This window comes from Lithobates pipiens, unplaced genomic scaffold, assembly GCF_037356315.1.
Source record: "Lithobates pipiens isolate NorthernLeopardFrog02 unplaced genomic scaffold, aLitPip1_a1.2 Scaffold_16, whole genome shotgun sequence".
Taxonomy (NCBI): domain Eukaryota; kingdom Metazoa; phylum Chordata; class Amphibia; order Anura; family Ranidae; genus Lithobates; species Lithobates pipiens.
In genome coordinates, this window is record NW_027507748.1 from 558,644,938 (window position 1) to 558,668,102 (window position 23,165).

Consider the following 23,165-nt stretch of genomic DNA (forward strand, 5'->3'; position numbering starts at 1 on the left):
GGGACCGGTGGCCAAAACTGCTGCAAACCTTATTGCGGATAGAGTTCCGGTCGGTTTACCATTTGATGGATGGGGACCAGGATGACTACAGCAAGTTTAAAGAGGAAATCCTTCTTAGAGGAGAGTTCCATCGTATCACGGGCCGCCAGCAATGCTCCAGGACGGGAGAAGTGTCGCCGGAAGACCTAGGTTTTGGAAATCCAGAGAAACGTAAAGTTTTCTGTCATGGCCGCTTAGGCAAAGGGGTCAGTCCCGAAAGGAGAGTACATCAGCCTGAATCCTGCATGAGTTATAGCCAACCAGCTTTGGAGCGCAAGTCTGCAGTTACCCCTATCAACAAGGATCTTGTGTTACCTACAGGGGGCGTCAGTGGGTTCAGAAAGGCTGCAGTTTTGCTCCATGGCCACATGGGGGAGTCAGCCTATAGAGACACCACACCAGTGAGACAACGCACTCAAGTGAAGGCTATGACATCAGCTGCAGGAACTGGTAAGACTGTTTCAGTTTATGATGCTGAACCCAGTGAAGTGGGAGTATGTCCAGTGGGGAGATCCGCAGTACAAATGGACATAGACTTTCTGCATTGTGCTACCCAGAGCAGTGGGGAGGCGCAGCGTTAAGCCCAACTAGACGCAGGGCTAAAGACTGAAAAGGACATGGGGACTCTGCATATGCCTGCTATGATCCAGCAGATGGCTGGGAAAATTGAGCTAGGGGTGACCAAAACAGTGCTGGTACCATGTTCCCTAGTGACAGCTGCTGCAGGGTTGCCCAGGGAAACTTCCAAGGAGCTTGCAGTGTTAGAGCAGAGAGTTTCCCAGGTCAGCTATGGAGCTGCCCAAATAGGCAAAAGTGCCCCTTTACAGAGAGCGGGTGCTGTGAAGAGTTGCTCAGAGGTTATGGTGGCTCATAGACAACCCACAAAAGCAGTAGCTATGTCAACACATAATGAGAATATTGATGGTCATGCTGACAATAGTGTTGGCCAATGTGATGTGATTGGTGATTATAATGCTGAAAAATGTGTTTCCTGTAATGTTACGACTGGGCCACGCAGTGAGAGAGTGTGGGCGCAGCCCCACAACCCTACGTGTAGCCCAGTAGGCAAGGGGTTAATTCAGCCTGCAAAAGTTGAGGGTACAAAGCTGAATGTGTCTGTAGTGCCACCAGAAAAAGGTGTTCAAAATGGTGTGCTGCACCAAGCTTTAGGTGAAGCATCACCCCAATGCAACGTTGATAAATGTGTGGTGTTACAAAATGATGTATATAGAAGTGAGGAATGTGCAGTTAAAGCTAATGAATCCCAGGTTTCTGTGCGGCTTTCTACAGCAGGTGATGCAACGCTGTGGAACACCCATGGTGGAACCACAATGGACTGGGACAGCTGGGCCAAACAATTGCTAGCCATGCTGGGTAAGGCTAACTTAAGTAACAAGGGTGTGGACACAACTGCTATGCCAGACAGGGGGATCGCAGAGCCGCTGGTGGTTGAGGGCGTCCTGGTCCCTGCAAAGGTTGCTGCCCTCCCCTCTGAAGAAACAGTTCAGGGCACTGGCATCGCAGATGTGTTGTCCACAGCTCCACAGCTAAATGATATTGAGTATCAAAGTGATAGTGTGACTTGTAATGACCTGCAGAGGCTCACCAACACTGGTGCAGAATGGATAAGTGTGAGACATGTGTCTGACAGCTCTCCAGGAGAACAACAGGCCGTGATGATGAGTACCTCCAAGGAGGATGAGGTCTCTTCAAATGTCTCACCCTCTCAACCTGCAGTCACTGAGCCCCTCCATGTCTTGGACAGGGTAGAAGACCCTAGAAAGTTCTGGTGTTTAGACATGGGATGTTTAGAGATGACCGAAACCTTACTGGAAATGCTAGAGTTGGTAAAAATGAACTCGCTGTATACTTGGGTATCTCCACGGCAGTTGGACCAGGTGGTGCTGCGTAGCACCAATGGGTGGAGCCAGGTGGTACAGGCAGTGCTGGGAAACCATGACCAACAGTGGAATTGGTGGGACCAATGGTTAACCATTTGGCACAGGATCTCCAGATTCTCTGTGAGCGTACTTCTAGTTATTGATTGGTATGGAAGGCACGCGAGAGAACTGCTTGAGATATCAGAGGTCTCTCCGTCTGGGGCGGTGACTAGAAAAATCTCTGCTGGTGTGGTCCGAGGTGCGGCGGAGCAGTGGTCAGTAGAGGGCGCAGATACTGCCTTACCCGCTAGGCCTCATGAGAAGGAAGGGCCCAGAATGGACTCAGCAGTAGCAGAGATGCTTTCTGTCACTGGCCCAGGGGTACAAGTTAAGGTGCCCGGAGACACTATGGGAGAAAGTGTTAATGTTGGTTGCCGTAACAATGTAATGTGTACACCTGGAAAAAATGGTTTATGCTTGGGTCAGGGTAGTTTGTTAGAACAGGTACCCATGGAGTGTTTGACAATGGGTGAGGTGGAGCTGTGCTATGGTCCCGTCGGACGTAGTCCCTCCTCAGGTCTTCTTCTAACAAACACTGAATTGGAAAGCACTGATGATATGGAAAGCTGTGATCTGTTAAGAGTTCGTTCTGTAAACAATGATTTGGTTGCAGATTCGTACCAAGAAAAACTGTTTTGAACCTGAAATACCGATGGTGAAGGGTAAAATGGGTATTTGTAAGTTGAAAGGAGGGCTCAAGGAAGGCAGAGTTCCCCCAAGAAAAGTGAATAAGCCCAGGGACCCCAAAAGAAGAGGAAGGCTGAGTATAGGACAATATAGGAACCTGTTAAGATCCAGGGGGGAATGTTCCTGGAAGCGCACCCGGAAAAAGGGTTGGGCCTACGTGGCTGACAGCCAGCACAGAGGTGTCCCAACCATCATGATGGGTGCTGGTGTTCCTCCCTCCGGATCGAAACAAAGGGGGGGGGATATGTGACAGAGCGAGGCTCTGTCCCTATGAAATTAGAGGTAAAGGAGACACAGAGTTTGCATATCTGCGGACTGCAGGACTACAGAGTGTAGAGTTTAAATGGAGAAAACTGCTCTGTCAGTTTTCTCCAGGTTTTGCTAGCTCCAGATGGGATTCTGTAGTTTGGAGATCCCTGAGAGTTATGGGTGGGATGGGATCTCCAACCCTGTGTCCGGGTCTTGAGGCTAGCGAGCAGGGTGTGTGCCCAGCTGCACACAGCCCATATAACGAGGGGATTTGTGTAGGATGGTGGTGTGTGAGCAGCTTGCTGCTTGAAGCTGTGCATGTCCAAAGCTGTGTGAAGGACTCAAAGCTGTGTGCGTCCAAGGAGCCGTGTGCTGTGTGTCGAAGGGTTGGAAGCTGTGTGCGTCCAAGCAGTTTGTTGGACGGGGCAAGTAGCCAGGTGGGCTAGCATTTTCGTTCTGATTTTGCTGTATTTAATTTAAGCTTGGACCCCTGCGTGGGATTACTGGATGGACTAATATTTTGTTTTCTTCTAATAAACGTGGGCTACCAGGCCCTTAACCCTACACGCCTGACTGATGTGGACTAAAAAATGCATCTACCAATTGAGCTAATCACCCCAATGTCACATTACAAAGAAGGCTCTGTAGGCAACAGGAAAGTTTATGGCAATTATGAATATATCTAAAGATAAGGGGGGGAGGGGTTATACTAATTTGCAACAGTGGTATAAGGGTGGAGCATTGCAGTGATGGGGCTTATTTCCAGTTGCATCTACTGTGAACCTTGTTTCTACCCCACAAGGTTGGCGTAGCAACTTCTTAGTTTTCAAGGCTATGTATATGGAGCTTTCTCTACCTTGTTCACTGTGCTGTAAAGAGCAATCTGACCTCATTTTTATTATTATTATTATTATTATTAACGATTTATATAGCGCCAACAGTTTACGCAGCGCTTTACAATGTATAGGGGGGACAACACAATTACAGTACAATACAAAAGGTACAGGAGGGCCCTGCTCGTAGAGCTTACATTTTACACATCTACACATTATTTCTGTGTTTGTGGAGGCTTTTGTTATTTTTAAACAACAAAGGCATCATGACTGTCCTAGCACGATATATCTACTCTTTTAGTATATTTGTTCATTGTAGTGCGTTAACTTCCAAACTTCAATGTTGCTTCGTAAGCTATTTCCCCCTTGCTTTTGTAGACCATGTTGGTTCCGTCCTTTCCTTACAAGTATGGCATGTACCTTTTTGGGATGTCATGTGAATTTTGACTTTTCATGTCAATTGCCCTATATTGTGGCTATTTTCTTCTTCAATAAATATGAAAAAAATTATTAGTACAATCACTACCACTGCTACTACTACTATATATGATAATTAAAAACATAATTACGCTGTTGTTAATAATAATCATATTACAGGTTCCATCATACCTTGCTGCATGTAATTTTTACTTCCACAACAGTCGAAGAGGGTTGGGCTGTCTGCATTACATAGTGCACCAAGCCTGAATTTACGTATCATTATTTCTTGAACTCTCTAGACAGCTCAGCTACAATAAACACTAGATGTTCAATCATTGCCAAGTCTGATGACAACACAGAAGTTCATAAAACTAATGCATATACATAAACACAGCTAACTACGCACTCACCGAAAAAATGCTTATAAATAAAACAAATTGGAAACGGTTCTCCGCAGGGTTCACAGCTGGGTGCAGTTATGTGTTATTCCTTGACATACAAAGATTGTCAAAATAAACAATTAAAATCATAGGCTTTCTCAGCTGATGTGAAAAGAGCTGGGAAAAGGTTGCTGTGGTGTTATGTGCATCATAATTGGCTAGGCACAGACTTTCTGTAAACTTCAGCAGCAAACTTGCCAAAAGGCGGAAAGGGCTTCAAGCCAATAAAGAAAGAAAACCGTAGCTATTGCAAGGAAAATATGAGAAGAAGCATAGAAAAATAGAAAGCCTGATTAATACAGCTTCCTACAGCTTCTCGAGTGTCAGGCAACAGCTCTTACAGATGTATTACTTCTCTCTGCTATCCAAAATGGCTTACAGCTTGTTCTGACATACTACTTCTAAAAACCAGGTAGGCTCATGCAACAATGCTCTCACAAACATCACATTGCTGACATATACCTTGTAATAGAAAGGGCCGATTACTCCTCAGAAATTCAGTGAAGGATGGAGTCCACTCAACTGTAGTACATATAGTCACAAAAACCCATTATCCTAATAGCTGATTTTCTTTATCCAACCTTAGAAACGTCAGTGATTATGGGTAAAATCTTATGTCAAGATCACTGTGGTCTCATTGACTTTACACCCTTAGGACCATGCTTTATGTTTGATGTTTAGAATCTCCATGTAAATGGATTTCATAGCCAAAGGAGAGCCTGAAAATGTTTAATAGATTTTAGTATGTTTACCGGAAACAGAAAGCAGAAAGCAAAGCATGATGTTAGTGTTGCTTCCGTAAGAAACCAGTGGCTTTCTCTGAATATTATATTGCTATTAAATGATCATCATTATATGAAAGTGTATCTTCTTTTATATAGTTTATGTGAAGGGTTAAGGAATGATTTATACTATATATTTATATGATTTATGATTTAATTTATGATAGCAGCTTACAATTGGATGAGATTTTGATAACTTCCTTTCCTTTGGAGCGCTGGGATCAGTGAGGAATATTTTTATATTGTTCAGTGATATTAGTACTTGTATCTTCTTTTAATTCTCCTTTTAAGCCCTTTGCACCTAAGGGTAAAACAAATCTTAATGCCTAAGCCCAATTTTTCAACTTTGAAATATGTTACTAAAATCACACATATCATCACAACTACTTTGTGCATCCTGGTGGATTATACCTTGTTTTTTTGTTTTTTTTTCAGGACAAATTGGGCTTTCATTTGGTAGTAAATATTTATGGATATCTCCTGCATTTTTTATCTAAGGAAAACTAAAATAGTAAAAAAAATAATATTTTTTAAATGTAACTCTCTATATCTTGAAACTGCAATAATCTACCACCAAATAACAACCCAAAATAAATTCTCCTGCTCCTGACGATCGCAATGATACCGCATATGTGTATGCTAGTTTTTGTTTGTACTACTAGTACAGCCCAGAAACAATAGTGCGCATTTAACTTTTTTTTTTTTAATCTTACCTAAAACACACTGATACTAATTAAAAAAAATCCTGTCCAAAAAAATACCTGACCCTTTGACCTTGACCTTTCACCCTGACCCACACACTAACCCTGGGGCTGACCTAGATCATACTTTGATCTAGGCATTTTTTTACATTTGTTTATTTTTTTAATATTTTTATTTTTTAAATTTTTTAATTTTTTTCTAGCTCTTTAAAGACAGAGAAAGATACAGTGTATCTGTCTCATCCATTCACAGAGACAGAAGACACCGGAGCGGACCACAGTGACTGTTCACTGTAACAGTAACAGCTTTCGCACCAGGTGACTCAGAATTGGACGTTTCGGTTCCCCGATCCTTAGATGCTTGCAGCATGCGGCGCGCTCCCAGCACAAAGGGGTATATGCAAATATGCGGCCCTATGGAAAAAAGCCCAGTCCAGTGTAGCTGCATACTTGCATATGGTCAATGTGAAGGGGTTAATATGGTATAAAATCAAGAATTAATTTAGATTTTTTTTTTTACTACATTTCAAGATAATTATATGGTAAGCAGGCCCCTGGTCCCTCAAATCTCCGTCTCAAACACAATTCCTCAGCTGACACATCTGGCACAGAAATTGTAGGAAGTTTGTTCAAACTCTAAATACATTCATTTTATCCAACTATTGCTACCTTCTTGACCCTCTGTATAACAACAAGACCTCAGCAGTTGCATGGTCTGCTAAGGATATAGCCATACCCTTGCAATACAGTAGTATAAAGCAAATACAAGGAAACATAGGCGAGTAGATTGGAAAGGGATAGAGTAAAAAAATTACAAACATGTATACAATTATTTGACTTCATAACAATTTTTTGATCAAAATGCTTAATTTGAATAGATATTTTTTCACATGAAAAAGCTAACCATTGCAAGCTTTTATTTATCATTATAGTTAGTGGTTCCATTATGGTGGTTTGACCCACCATCCACTATTTAAATAGTGCATTCTAGGGACACAGCAGTGATGTATATAGGATGCTAAAGATTCTGCTAGTGGCTTTGCTGTGCAAATAAGCAAACATTCACCATGATTGGGCAGATAAAAATAAATACTGTTAATTTTGCTGGTTTGGGGTGTTGTGTTTTTTTTTATTATTATTATTGATGGCCAAGTCATGTAATGTGGCAAATTCTAATGATCCATACAATTGAATTGATAATGACCTATTTTATGAAAAATTTGCAAATAATTCGGGTTACTTAAAAGATTTCTTGTGTTTTGGTTTAGTAAACTGACACAAATGTAGGGTATATATTCCACACATGCTTATATGAAGCAAAATCATATAGTTGTTTGTTTGCATATGTATATTTATGGTCTTCATTTGTCTAATAAATGAAATACTGAAAGTAAAGGAGACAATAATAATGGGATGTCAACATTGTTATAGAGATCTTCTATCACATTTTGTCCTGCTGCCAATGTGATATCAGACAGAAAGTAAGAGAAACACTTCAATAGTAACAGGGACAGAAAAAAAAATACACTGTAAGTAAGAGAGTTAAAAAATGTTAAGACATAAATTGAATCCACGCTTGTCAGGTATTTATTGGTATAGTTCTTGGGTGTGTCTAATTAATGTACACATTACAATATACTGTATGGCGCCTATATGTTTTCAGATAATAATAATAGCTGGAACGTTGGGACATTCTCTGTATAACTGCAGGCTTAGCAGTAAGTAGCACCATCAATCTATGTTACCCACAATCACATAACAGAACTCACACTACACACAGCTTTGCTGGGCCTACTCGTACACACGCGGGGACTGTTCGCCCAACTTTGTCCGTCAAACAGTTTCGGCAAACAGTCCGCTCAAAATTAGCATGGACGGACATGGCCACACACGACGGACGAACAGTTTGCTGAAACCGTGCGCGATGACGTGAACGGCACGTACGACGGGACGAAAAATACGACGTCCTATACACTGCATTATAACTTTCGGCGTGAAAATCCTTTCTGAGCATGCGCGCAACTTTGTTTGACGAACAAGCCTACACACGCGGGGACTGTCCGCTGAAACAAGGGGACAGTTTTTCGGAATTTCCGAAAAACCTTGTTCAGCGGACTGTTCGCTGAAACTGTCCGCTGAAAGCCCACACACGAGTGGACTGTCCGCTGAGACTGTCCTGCAGTACACTTAATACCGCGAGTAGAATAATCATATTTCTGAAGATTATGTATTAAATGTTTACCATCTATTTTCAAAAGTGAAATTGTGAAATGGCGGTATAGTCTGTATATTATGGAGGATATGAGTCCTGCTGTGATTAGATGCTCTTTTAGCAATCTCTGTTGTCTAGTACAATGAAAAAATATGTTCTTAATAAAATGTTGATTTTTATCTTTATTCTATGATTGTTATTTTATACATGGTGCCTAAAAAGTCCAGAAGCCCCATCTTTTGTCTTTTTTTTTTTTTTTTTTTTTTTTTTTTTATAATCGTACATCAATCATCAGCTTATTGAGTTTACTGGTTTTTTTTTTGGCAGTAATGATGGATTTTGTAGGGACAGCCTGGACGGGTTACATTTCAGAAATACAGACTGCTTGCAATGTTGACTCAGAGCAAGAATCTGATATCAATCAGTATATGGCAAAAATGAAGCGGTTATTAAAAAAGAAAGCAAACTTATATTGGCATATAGAGTTTCTAAACAAATATGTTCGAGAAAACATTAGCCCTTTGGGCTTAAGTGTACAGGTCTACCCCTCGTTTCAAAATGTTACACCTGAATTTTGGGCTGCGTGGGAAAGTATCCTTACATCCTGTAGCCTAAATCTAATGACACTATTAATCTCACACTATCAACGAGAATTAAACTCGTTGGATCAGGATATTCTGTTATTGCAATCAACGAATGAAAGAATACAAACCCACACACTCTATTTAAAAAGGTGGCAAGAGGTGAAAGACTTTGTGACAAAAATTACTAAGGATATTATTTTTTAAAAACAGAAATTGATTAAAGATAGATTGGTCTTTACTGAGAACTTTGCCTACAGGTGGCATTCTACTAATCAATCTAGCTACCCTAGACCAACTGCTCGTAATGTTAGAGTTAGAAGCAATGTTTATTCTACTACAGATGAGGACACAGAGTCAGATTCAACATTATTTCCTTCACAGACCACATCCCGGAAAGGGAACCTGCAAGGATGTCATAATCACACTGGCGCACGTAAACGGGATTTTGGAGGGGGTTCCCATACTCCCTTCAAGAGATGTCCCCCGATCACGGACACCACTCTCGTATCACGCAGACCTTCACAAGACCACCAACAGCCACAAGGTGGCATCACTGGCCCACAGGGCAAGTATTTGGGGGCTACTGCCCTGCAAGCTATCCAAATTTTGAATACACAAACACAAACCCACACTTCACTAGTTCCAAACACTTCAATAGAAAATAGTGGGAATCGGCTGATTTCAACAAATGCAGGCTCAAATGTGAGTGATCATATACCGATGGGTAACTCACTTGGCATTGCCACTCCATCTTCTCAATTACAATCTTGTACACGTCAGAGCACTTTGGATGCACATGTTGCTCCCTGCATATCTACTTCTACCCTAAATTTTCACACACCCTCCAACACTCCCCTTCCAACATAAGATCTGATCTAGATGTTATTAACCTCACACCATACACTTTAAATAAGGATGAGATTGATGTCCTCCGACTAGGCCTCAGTTTCTGTCCATCAATGGAGATGGACAAATACGAAGTTATAAAAGATCTTTACCTGTTTTCCCGAAATTTGACTTATACACTTTTATTTGATGAGGATCGACAACGATCTTTGCAAGATAAGAATATTTCTGAGCAAGTAAAAAACTACACCATGGAGGACTTTCGAGCCCTTAGAGACTTAATGCTACTTCTTGAAGAAAGCGAGCTAAATACTGAATCTACTGGTCAATTAATTGATTCTTCTAGATGCCTTACATCAAATCAGTTCAAACTTAAGTCACAGCGTTTCCCAGACCTAATAACGAATCCAAATATCTGGGCCTTTTTAATGGGTACCATTAGTGAAATCAAAAGCCTTACTGTTGATCCAAAACCCAATAATTTATCACCCTCTCAGTTGCAAGCTATCCAAACCCTCAAGAGAGATTCAGATTTGGAAATGAAGGCCTCCGATAAGGGTGGCAATGTTGTTTTAATGACCAAACAGTCCTATGAGACAATGGTAATGAATATCTTACGTAACCGTGACTGGTATGAACGCATTAATGTCGGTAAGATTGAAAACTATAGGAAGGAATATTTGGCCATTATTGGAGGGGACTATCAACAAGGCCTCATTAATCAGGATCTCTATAACTATCTGAATGTAAAAAATCCACGTCTGGCGATGTTCTATGCATTATCTAAGCTACATAAACATCCAACTAAACCTCCGGGTAGACCCATAGTGTCAGGTATAGGCTCTCTCACTGAGAAGGTGAGTCGTTTAATCGACTCCATTTTGATGCCACATGTCATGGCTTTACCATCTTTTATAAAAGACACAGCAGACCTTCTAAAACACATTGAGGGTATGGTCGTGCCTCCCGATGCTCTGCTCGTGACTTTGGATGTAGAAGCTTTGTATTCTAGCATCCCTCACGAGCAGGGCATCGGGACTATACGGACCTTCCTTCGTGAACAGGATCAACGAGCAATGGGAACGAGCAATTTTTTCCGATGATGCATTAACTACATTTATGGACCAGGTGCTATGCTGGTTACGCTTTATTGATGATATTTTCATCATATGGTCGGGGACTTTAACTTCCCTAATTTCATTTATTGATAACCTCAATAATAATGCATTTAACTTGAAATTTACAGTTTCTAGTGACTTATCCAGTGTCACCTTTTTAGACCTTGTGATCAACAAGGACGACACTGGCCATATCTCGTCTACATTATTTAGAAAAGATACAGCGGGCAATACGCTCCTACATGCTGCTAGTGCCCATCCAACTTCTATTCTATTACGAAGTATTCCGTATGCACAATATTTAAGACTCAGACGAAACTGTACATTTACTACCGATTTTAAGTTACAGGCTAACCTTCTCCGCGATCGACTAAAAGCCAGAGGCTATAGTAAGACATTGATGCAGAGTGCTTTCAATAAAGCGCTTCGCCAACCTCGGAATGATGTATTGTATAAAACCAAAACTGCCAGTGACAAGGTAACTGTTAGATACATCACAAGGTATTCAAAACATCAGGAAATACAAAACATTCTTACTGACCATTGGTCATTACTTTATAGAGACCCCATTCTGGCCAAATATTTGCCGACCGGATATCATGTTTAGACGTTCGTACTCGTTACGAGATAAATTAACTTCCAGTCACTATTCTGTCAATCTGGGAATGGATCGCAAACCTTGGGGGATAACGACATGTGGCAATTGTGCATTTTGTCCTTGGATTAATGTGGGCACTTGATTCTATCTTCCTAATGGGGAACTGTTTATCCCCAAATTTCATGCTGACTGCAATACACAGGGGGTAGTGTATCTGATGCTCTGCCAATGCGGTGTATTCTACATTGGCAAGACCATCAGATGCTTCATGTGCGGATAAAGGATCATGTTTACTACTCTTCAGAAGGCAAGATGGTTACCTCCAGTAAGTAGGCATTTAGACCTATAGCACAAATTTGACACTTCAGTGGTATCATTTATAGCTCTGGCTGTAATCCCTCGAAACCCCCCGGGGAGGGGACTGGGATAGAACAATTTTGCGTAAGGAGACTATATGGATAGAACATCTAAATGCAACACAGCCTCCAGGTATCAACGAGACCCAGTCTTATAAACCCTTTCTATAGTGACCTCCTTGTCTGCTTTTTCAGGTAAATACATAAGTAGACAGCTAGGTGTAGTTTTGGAATTGGCTAACCTATTTTTGCCATTTGAATAATAACTATAGAGATGTAAAATCTTCTCACATTACCAGTTTCCCAACTGTCCATGCATGAACATTGCCACCTGCTGTGATGTTAATTCAGTAAAAGTGAAAATAAAAATAATAAAAAAACAACAATCAAATTTGATTTGAATACCCTAGTAGTTCAGGGTTAGTATTAATATTCCATTCAGGAGTATTGATTTGATGATTGATTTTAGATCTTATAATTATGATATTGTTATGTTATTATATAGTTTCATCCCTCCTTTTTTTTTTTTGTTTTTTTTTTTTGTTTATGGTGATTGCAGAGGGTCGGGGTTGGTGGTCGCTGTCCGACTTGGGGTGGGGACACAGCGTTTTGGCACCATGCGGCCGCTTGCGCCGTGACTGACTGGGAAACATTTGTTCCCGTGTCAGCCATTTGATTGTCTGGGGGGATGCTTTGGACTCCGGTCCCTTGTTTTCCCTGTTGGGCTATGGTTGCCTGGCTCCCTGACGTGTATTACACGCTGGGGAAGGTGCGTTACCTAGGCTTCTGCTGGCCTGCGGGGAGGGGGAGCGGTCTCCTGTGTCTCTTCGCCGGCCAATCATAGGACGCTCTGCGGATTTTTCGACCTAGCATGTTGTGCGCTTGCGTGCGACGTGGACAGCGAATCTGCACAGTGTCCATTCGGCCGACTTGAATAATGTCACGTCGAATGCAATTTGATTGGTGACCACAAGGTGGGGCATGTATTCTTACCAGCAATGCCTTGTGAGAAGCTCGGCACAGCTGTTGAATGATGAGATAATTAAAACAGTTTATTAACCAGCATGCTCTGCACTTACTTTGCACAGTTGATCTGGGAAACAAACACTGGGCTGAAACCTTTAGAGGACTGGAGAGGTAAGCGTCTGGCCACATCTTTATTTTTTTCCTTTAATACCTGGAGAGAGCCTCCAAGTTTTTTAACCTTATTATACCACTGTTACAGATTATCTGGCTCTGGTGCAACTACACAGGGAAACTTTCTTGTCCGAATCGGATGTTCCACACGCTTTGAGACAACTACTGATTTATACAGCCAAGATAAAATAAAAAACCTTTCTCCTGAACTGGAGGCATTGATACATGCGTTTTAGGTGCTATAAACCATTTGAACATTGAAACTGCAGCAGTCTTCTATAGGATTGGGAATCAGCCTTGTGGGGTCCCTCGTTTTGAACCCACTTTTTTGAGTGAGTTTCTGTTTTTCCTTTTTTTACCTCTTGTTACTATTGAAATGTATTATGTTTTTACATGTCCCCATGGTGACCTATATATACGCTGTTGTCCCCACCCCCCCTGGTTTTGACAGTGTGATCCCCATTCCTGTTATTAATCTGCAATACATCATATGTTGACTTATGTTGTTTAGTTCCTATTCTGTTAGGGATATGATGTTGTATAATATTTTTGTATGATTAATATTTTTTTGTTTCTTTGTCAGTTTACTAGTCACACATCTCTCGCTCCAGAACAAGCGTGTTAAAACACGCAAAACGTGTAGAGCTTTCTCCTTCTCAAGCAGTACACTTAATATCGCGAGTAGAATAATCATATTTCTGAAGATTATGTATTAAATGTTTACCATCTATTTTCAAAAGTGAAATTGTGAAATGGCGGTATAGTCTGTATATTATGGAGGATATGAGTCCTGCTGTGATTAGATGCTCTTTTAGCAATCTCTGTTTAGTACAATGAAAAAATATGTTCTTAATAAAATGTTGATTTTTATCTTTATTCTATGATTGTTATTTTATACATGGTGCCTAAAAAGTCCAGAAGCCCCATCTTTTGTAATTTTACACTGTATTTGAAAATGTGTATGTGTTATTACGCATTTTCACATATAGTTCATCTGCATATTAAAAAATATTTCCATCATATGAAAATCAGAACATGATTCAATGCAAAAAATAAGTCAAGCTCAAAGTTCCCTACATAAGAGTATCACACACACACAGCTGCCTTCTATCACTACAGCATATAGGCATTCAACCTTTGGTGCTCAAGATGACAATCCACTGCTAGGATCACCTCTTCTACAAAGAAAATTTTGTTGTTTTATTACAGTGTACTTACATGGCTTATTACGTTGTGGCAAAAAAATATAAGTATATATTAGATAACAGTGTTTCTACTGATAATATGATTCCCATAATTAAACAGAAATGTAAGTACAGCAGGTAGAAGTTTGGGCACAGAGAAGAACTGCACTCAGGGGCAGGATAGGATTTTCCCCAAGGGTTAAAAAAAAAAAATTATATATATATATATATATATATATATATATATAGGGTTGGTGGCCCTAAACTCAATCGGAGAGGGATCCACAGTCAGTGACAGCTGTGTGAGGTTATATAGCTATCTGCTCTATGTTCAGACCTGTGCACAGGGTAGTCTTAACAGATGTAAACATCCCTTGTAATGGAAAAAAAAGCATGACGGGACCTCTTAAATATGAGATCTGGAGTCAAAAAGACCTCAGATCTCATATTTCCACTAAAATGCATTAAAAAAAGTCCCTTTAAGAACATTGAGTGGAAGTGACGTTTTGACATCGCTTTTGCCCTGCAATGAGATTGAGATGGTTGGGGGCCATCTTCCCCTCACTCGTCTCCATGTCAGGCTATGGAGAGGATCCCATTGCCTCTGCCGCTACCGTCAACTCCGGTAAGAGGTGGAGGGTACCGGAGAGCTGGGGGAGGGGGGTGGCCCTCTCCCGACACTGATAATTTTTTTTTGCAGTAATACTGCTAGAGATACCACTTTTATCCTGAAGAAGATACCGGGGTCAGTGGCGGTGTGTCTATAAGGGCGCACGGGCACCGCCCCCTCTCTTCTGCCACCCCTTCTAGCACCAATAGATTCATGCAATGCATGAATTTATCTATCTATGGCCGCAGCTGCCACCCCCCTATTCAGGAGCCCAGCCCCTTTTTGGGTGTCGCCCACCTGAAATACAACGGGGGGGGGGGGGGGGTTTGGAGCAGCTAATTGGAGCCATAGGCACTAATGGGCTTCAAAAAGGTGACCTGTGAGCGCACATCACTCAGATGTGTTAGAAAAGCGAATGAATATTCGCTTTCCTAACACTAAACTGCCTCTCTGTCAAATCAGATGCTCGGATCTGTTACCCCTCACCTGATTGGCTGACATGACAGGCGCTGTGTCCAGTCATAGCAGAGGATGGGAGAAGACATCGAGGAGCATAGAGGAACTGTCCCACTGAGACAGGGTAAGCACAGACGCCGTGCGGGGGGCACACTGGCAGCATTTTTTATGGCACCGTGGCTGTGTTTGGAGGGGCACAGTGGCAGCAATTGAGGGGCACGGTGGCGGTAATTGAGGGGCACGGTGGCGGCAATTGAGGGGCGCGGTGGCGGCAATTGAGGGGCGCGGTGGCGGCAATTGAGGGGCGCGGTGGCGGCAATTGAGGGGCGCGGTGGCGGCAATTGAGGGGTGCGGAGGCGGCAATTGAGGGGCGCGGTGGCAGAGTTTGATGGCGCAGTGGCGGCGTTTGATGGCACAGTGAGGCTGCACTTGATGGGGGGGGGGGGGGTTTTGAGCACCAGCCGCCACTGATGCATGCACTCCTGCAACTTCTGCATTTCTCAGGGCCCATTTGTTTCTAGTGACCACAGTGAAATGTGCTTGTGCAATGTGTGCTGCCATGGCCATTTGTATACACCATTGGGAAGAGTGTGGGAAAGGGTGCCAACACGGAAGATTGAGAGAACGGTTTGATTTACTAAGAATGGAGAGTGCAAAATCTGGTGCAGCTCTGCATAGAAACCAATCAGCTTCCAGGTTTTATTGTCAAAGCTTAATTGAACAAGCTGTAGTTAGAAGCTGAATTGCTAACATGCACAGTTGCACCAGTTATAAATCTTAGAGCGTTATCATTTTAGTGACCTTTGTGTCAGGTTTATCAAGTATTAATTTAATAGATTTTAATGATTGAAATTACTTTAAACATTTAATTGTATACCTTACATGAGATTTTTGTGAATGTTTTAACAAAAATCACTAAAATGGATCATTCAAATATTTTACTTTAGAACAGTGCCATGGCAGGGTGACCAGGAAATATTTTGATAAAAGTTGAAGATTAAAAAAAAAAAAGTGAAAATCGTTTTTAAAATTCCATTAACATGTTAAAGCTTATATAAGTTTTTAAAGAAATGTGCATATGCTTTAATAGCTGCTTTTAAGATCCCCTCTGGGAGATTGCAGAACTTTACATGGTAAGTAGATTTTTATGGGATGTACTGTAACCTGTTTAGTACAAACAGAATATAAAATATAGATGTTGCTGAAACCAACGTGGCCATCTTCAAAATAATTGCAGCCACTTCAGGAAAGTAAACTACGCAAAGCTACTATATGCATATATTTACCAGGTAACAAATCACTTCCATCTCACAAAGATCAGTCCTTTCATGTGGCTGGGTTGAGATTTTATTTTTATTAGGTGACACCCTAGGATAACCAACAGTTACAATATTTTTCCAATACTGTTTAATGCTAAAAGAGCTTATATTAGATATAATTACGCATGTTCACATATTACGTTCACATATACAAGGTGTGTACCATATTTAACAGGGACATACATCTCTACAGTGACTATATATAAAGTGCAACTATGGGCAAAATAAAATAAAAATGGCAAATATAATGCAGTTTTTGTTTTCCTGGTTTCCCCCCTTTAACATAGATTTAAAACGTGTTGATCCAGCCAGTAGATCTGTTATTTACCCCCTTTATATGAAAATTATAGGGGTTGTAACAAACAACACATAACACTCCCTGGTGTGCTTAAGATGGTAAGCTCTTATTCATATAGTTTAAATATTTTTTCCCCCAAAAAAACATAAAACATTAGCTGAAACTGCTTAAAATGTGTTAGCTTGAATTAAACTTTGTGTTTTACTTGCTCTTTACGTGGCCTCAAATGTTGGGGGGGGGGGGGGGGTCTCATCTTTATTTCTTGGTCCGTATGTCTCATCATAGGGAATTTTATTTTTTCAAATATATTTTTTATATTTTATGATACACAAATTGCACACATCTCTTGAGATCCAGAATACCTCTGACCTATAATAAGGGCAAATCTATAATCATATATGAGAAAAAAGAAGACCCCCCCATGGCAAAAAAAAAAACATAAAAAAAATTTGTATACTTTATATACATTGCCAATTGGACTTCTTGTATCAGTAAGATATAATTCAACAAATCCTCATATTGCATTCCAAATTTCAACTTAAAAAAAAAATATATATAAAGGGCCCAAAGAGCCTTTTAAACTCTCTATATTATGTCAGTCTAAACAACACTTATCTATGTTGTGTCAATGTCCAAGGTATTGTGCAGTTACAGGGTTCAAAACAAAAAAAAAAACTATTTTGCAAGGTACTCTTGATGTAAAACCGCTTCTTTTTAAATTTTATCAAAAATCATACACTTATACAATAGGGGAAAACTAGAATAATCCAATTTTTACATTACCAACAAAGCAAGATGTTCAATTCTATTTGAAGGAGGGGTTGTTCTTCCTACAGAAAAATCTGCTAGAAATAACGTCAAGGATAGAGGAGGACATACAAGTCCAGTTAACTGAGTCAAGTAGGCCAACGTTTGGGACTAAGTAAATCTGTGGACGTGCCAATAATAAGTGATATAGATATGGTGTATTATGATGATAACACATTGGGCATTTAATAAGCTAGTTTATATATGTAGGTTATTGAATGGGTATGTTAAAGGCCTAACACGATCTATGTGCAATTTCTAACTGCATTTCCCCTCAAATTCCATTAGGGATAATATTCAAAATAGAAGCCCAAACTCTTTGCATTACATATTACGCCTCCTCTTCTTTTAGCTTGAGCTCCCAAAGCCATTGTGAGATAACTTTAGTTGCTTATTTTTTTAATCATCTGATATTATCTCAAAGGGTAATATATAATAGAGATAGATTTGTATATAGTAAAAGGGTTAAACAAACTGCCGGCATATGACACTTTTATTTGTTCCTCATTCTTAAAGCGGAACTAAACTTATCAAATTAACAGTTTAAAAAAACAGGTACATTCTTGGCATGCTGTGAAAGATAACTGTCAAATATGCTTGTGCACTCAACCTGATGTGGAAATGTGAGGCCTATGAATTTTACCTTAAATGATAATCGGCATTAATAAATGGACATACAACATGGCTTAACCACTTGGGTACCGCGCTATTGCCGAATGACGGCATTAGCGCGGACCTAGATTTCCAGGACTACGTCTATTGACGTCGTCCTGGTTACGAGCGGCCTGCGCGCCCCCTGAGGGGCGCGCGCGGCGCGCTCTGTGATCGGCGAGTCCGTGAGACTCGCCTGATCACCGATCCGTGTAAGGGGTCGATCCCGACCCCTTATCACGTGATCAGCTGTCAGCCAATGACAGCTGATCATGTGATAGAACGGAGCCGGTAATCGGCTATTATTCCTCCTCGCGCTGACAGCGCGAGGAGAAAAAAAAAAAGCCGATCACCGGCGGCCGTGATCGGGACATCAGTCCCGATCACGGCCAGCAATGAAAGGCACCACATGCCACCTGCCAGTGCCCACCTGCCTCCCGCAGTGCCATCCTGAAAAATAACAAAGTAAAAGTAAGTGCCCCCCGTCTGTGCCCATAATGCCCACAGGGCCACCCCACAGTGCCACCCACAGTGCCACCCACAGTGCCACCCCACAGTGCCACCCACAGTGCCACCCACAGTGCCACCCAATCTGCCTCAAAGGTGCTGCACCCCAGTGCCGCCCATCAGTGCCCAGCAGTGCCGCCCATCAGTGCCCAGCAGTGCCGCCCATCAGTGCCCAGCAGTGCCACCTATCAGAGCCACCTATCAGTGCCCATCAGTCCCATCTATCTGTGGTACCTATCAGTGCCCATCCGTGCCACCCATCCGTGCCACTTATCCGTGCCACCCATCCGTGCCATCTTATCTGTGCCCATCTTTGCCCATCAGTGCCGCCTTATCTGTGCCCATCGGTGCCGCCTTATCTGTGCCTATTAGTGCCGCCTTAACTATGCCTATCAGTGCCCACCAGTGCAGCCTATCAGTGCCCACCAATGCAGCCTATCAGTGCCCACCAATGCAGCCCATCAGTGCCCACCAATGCAGCCTATCAGTGCCGCCTTATCAGCGCACTTCAATGAAGGAGAAAAATTACCCGTTTGCAAAATTTTATAACAAACTATTAAAACATGATTTTTTTTTTTTTTTTTTTGCATCTTTTTTTGTTTGTTTAGCAAAAAATAAAACTCTGAGCTGTAACTAAATACCACCAAAAGAAAGCTCTATTTGTGGGAAAAAAATGATAGAAATTTCATTTGGGTACAGTGTTGTATGCCCGCACAATTGTCATTCAAAGTGCATCAGCGCTGAAAGCTGAAAATTGGTCTGGGACTGAGGGGGGTTTAAGTGCCCAGTAAGCAAGTGGTTAAAGGGATTTTTTTTTTTTTTTTTTAAAACAAACATGTTATACTTACCTCCACTGTGCAGCTCATTTGGCACAGAGTGGCCCCGAACCTGGTCTTCTGGGGTCCCTCAGCAGCTGTCTTGGCTCCCCCCCCCCACAAGTACTTCTCATGTTCATGCGAGCTTCCTCACGTTCATGCGAGCTAGAGGCGGCCATAGCCGCACACTGTATCACTCGGCCCCGCCCCTGGCGCGCCACATAGAGTTAGTATCTAGGAAGTAGGGTTGAACGCAAGTTCGACTTGAACATCGAGTGTTCGCCGAATAGCTAACAATAGCGAACACCCTTTAAAAGTCTATGGGAAAAATGAAAAGTGTTAATTTCAAAGGCTTATATGCTTGGTATTGTCATAAAAAGTGTTTGAGGACCTGGGTCCTTCCCCAGGGGACATGTATCAATGCAAAACAAGTTTTCAAAATGGCAGTTTTTTTCGGGAGCAGTGATTTTAATAATGCTTAAAGTGAAACAATAAAAGTGAAATATTCCTTTAAATTTCGTACCTGGGGTGTGTTGAAAGTATGCCTGTAAAGTGGCTCATTTTTCCCGTGTTTAGAACAGTCCCTGCACAAAATTACATTTCTAAAGGAAAAAAAGTCATTTAAAACTACTTGCGGCTATAATATATTGTCTATGGGAGAAATCAAAAGTGCTAATTTTAAAGGCTTATATGCATGGTATTGTCATAAAAAGTATTTGGGGATTGGGGTCCTGCCCTAGGGGACATGTATCAATGCAAAAAAACGTTTTAAAAACGGCTGTTTTTTTGGGAGCAGGGATTTTAATAATGCTTAAAGTGAAATTATAAAAGTGAAATATTCCTTTAACCACTTGCTTACTGGGCACTTAAGCCCCCCTCCTGTCAAGATCAAGTTTCAGCTTTCAGCGCTGACACACTTTGAATGACAATTGTGCGGTCATACAACACTGTATCCAAGACCAAATTTGTTTTTTAATTATATTTTTTTATATTTTGTTATAAAATTTTGCAAATGGGTTATTTTTCTCCTTCATTGATGTATGCTGATGAGACTGCACTGATGGGCACCAATGGGCTGCACTGATGGGCGCCGATAGGGCGGCACTTGTGGGCACGATAGGGTGGCACTGGTGGGCACTGATAGGTGGCACTGATGGGTGGCAATGAAGGGCATTGATAGGTGGCATGGGTGGGCACTGAGAAGTGTCACTGATAGGTGGCAGTGATGGACACTGATGGGTGGCAGTGATGGGCACTGATAAGTTAAACTGAAAGGCAGTACTACTAGGTGGCACTGATTGGCACCACTGGTGGGCATTGATAGGTGGCACTTGTGGGAATTGATAGGTGGCAGTGGTGGGCACTGTGGGCAATGGAAGGTGGCACTTGCAGGCACAGAGGTGGAGGCAGATGTGCCTCCTGCCTCTTCGGGACTGATGTCCCTTGAGCATAAGCCGGTGCTGTCAGCGTGAGGAGAAAAAAAGAAAAATTCGAAAAATTATCGAGCTTTTGTCTACACAAGTGATCAGCTGTCAAGGGGCCGGGATCGCCCCTTACTCGGATCGTGATCACTTGAGTCTTGGTGACTCAGTGATCATGGCGCATGCCACATGCACACTGCAGGGGGTGCGGGGAGCACGCAAAGGGGAGAATGTCCTATGACGGCCTCCCGGAAATTCAGGTCCACGCTGTGGCCATAATGTGCCATCATAGCGTGGCACTCAAGTGGTTACATTTCGTACCTGGGGTGAATATAGTATGCCTGTAAAGTGCCGCATTTTTCCCGTGTTTAGAACAGTGCCTGCACAAAATGACATTTCTAAAGGGAAAAAAAGTCATTTAAAACTACACACGGCTATAATGAATTGTCGGGTCTCAGCAATACAGATAAAAGTATTGAAAAAAACGGCATGGGTGTCCCTCCAAAAATCCATACCAGGTCCTTTGGGTCTGGTATGGATATTAAGGGGAACCCTGTGCCAATTTTTTTTTTTTAATTGGCATAGGGGTCCCTCTCAAAATCCTGAAGGGTCTGGTATGGATTTTAAGGGGAACCCCGAGCCAAAATAAAAAAAAATGGCGTGGAGGTCCCCTCAAAAATCCACACCAGACCCTTATCTGAGCTTGCAAACTGGCAGGCCACAGGCAAAGAGGGGGGAATGAGAGAGTGCCCCCACCTCCTGAACCGTACCAGGCCACATGTCCTCAACATGTGGAGGGTGCTTTGGGGTAGCCCAAAGCACCCCCAACTGTGGGTGGGGCGGGGGGCTTATCGGAATCTGAAAGCCCCCGTCAACAAGGGCACCCCTAGGTCCCAGCCCCCCTCTGTTTGAAATGGTAACAGGTACATGGTAGTTGTACAATTTCACAAAAAAGTGTCAAAATGTAAAAAAAAAACACAAGACACATCTTGGGACAAGTCCTTTATTAAAAAATTAAAAAATAAAAATGTCCCACGAAGTCCATTCATCTCTTTCTCTCGCTCCGCCGCCGGACAGAAATAAAGAAAAACTTGCATGCCGACACGATCTGCATCCATGGGAGGCACCCACCATAATGACCATCCTCTCAGGTGACAGTTCTTTTATAACTGAGGGCGGGGCCACGCGGTGACGTACACGGGTGACCCCGCCCCCCTCTGGAAATGTTATACCCGACGATACATGACCATGCTGCTTTACTTCTTTGTACTATAAAAATCTAATTAAATCCTTGGAAAAAAAGAAGAAAGATAACTGAAAAGGTGTTAGATAATCTAATATTTTATATATATATATATATATATATATATATATATATATATATAAAATAAATATATCTTTTTCACTCTTCCACTCCTCCATGAAAACATCACGGAGCTGGTGGATGTTAGAGACCTTCTATTTGAGGATGCCCCACAGATGCTCAATAGGGTTTAGGTCTGGAGACATGCTTGGCCAGTCCATCACCTTTACCCTCAGCTTCTTTAACAAGGGTAGTGGTCATCTTGGAGGTGTGTTTGGGGTTATTATCATGTTGGAATACTGCCCTGTGGCCCAGGCTCTGAAGGGAAGGGATCATGCTCTGCTTCAGTATGTCACAGTACATGTTGCCATTCATGGTTCCGCAATGAACTGTAGCTCCCCAGTGTCGGCAGCACTTATGCAGCCCAAGACCATGACACTCCCACCACAATGCTTTATTGTAGGCAAGACACACTTGTCTTTGTACTCCACACCTGGTTGTCACCACACACGCTTCAAACCATCTGAACCAAATACATTTATCTTGGTCTCATCAGACCACTGGAAATGGTTCCAATAATACATGTCCTTAGTCTGCTTATCTTCAGTAAACTGTTTGCAGGATTTCTTGTGCATCATCTTTAAAAGAGGCTTCCTTCTGGGATGACAGCCATGCAGACCAATTTGATGCGGTGTATGGTCTGAGCACTGATAGGCTGATTTCCCCCCCCCCCCCACCCGTTCAACCTCAGCAGCAATGCTGACAGCACTCATACATCTATTTCCCAAAAACAACCTCTGTATATGACGCTGAGCGCGTGCACTCAACTTCTTTGGTCAACCATGGCGAGGC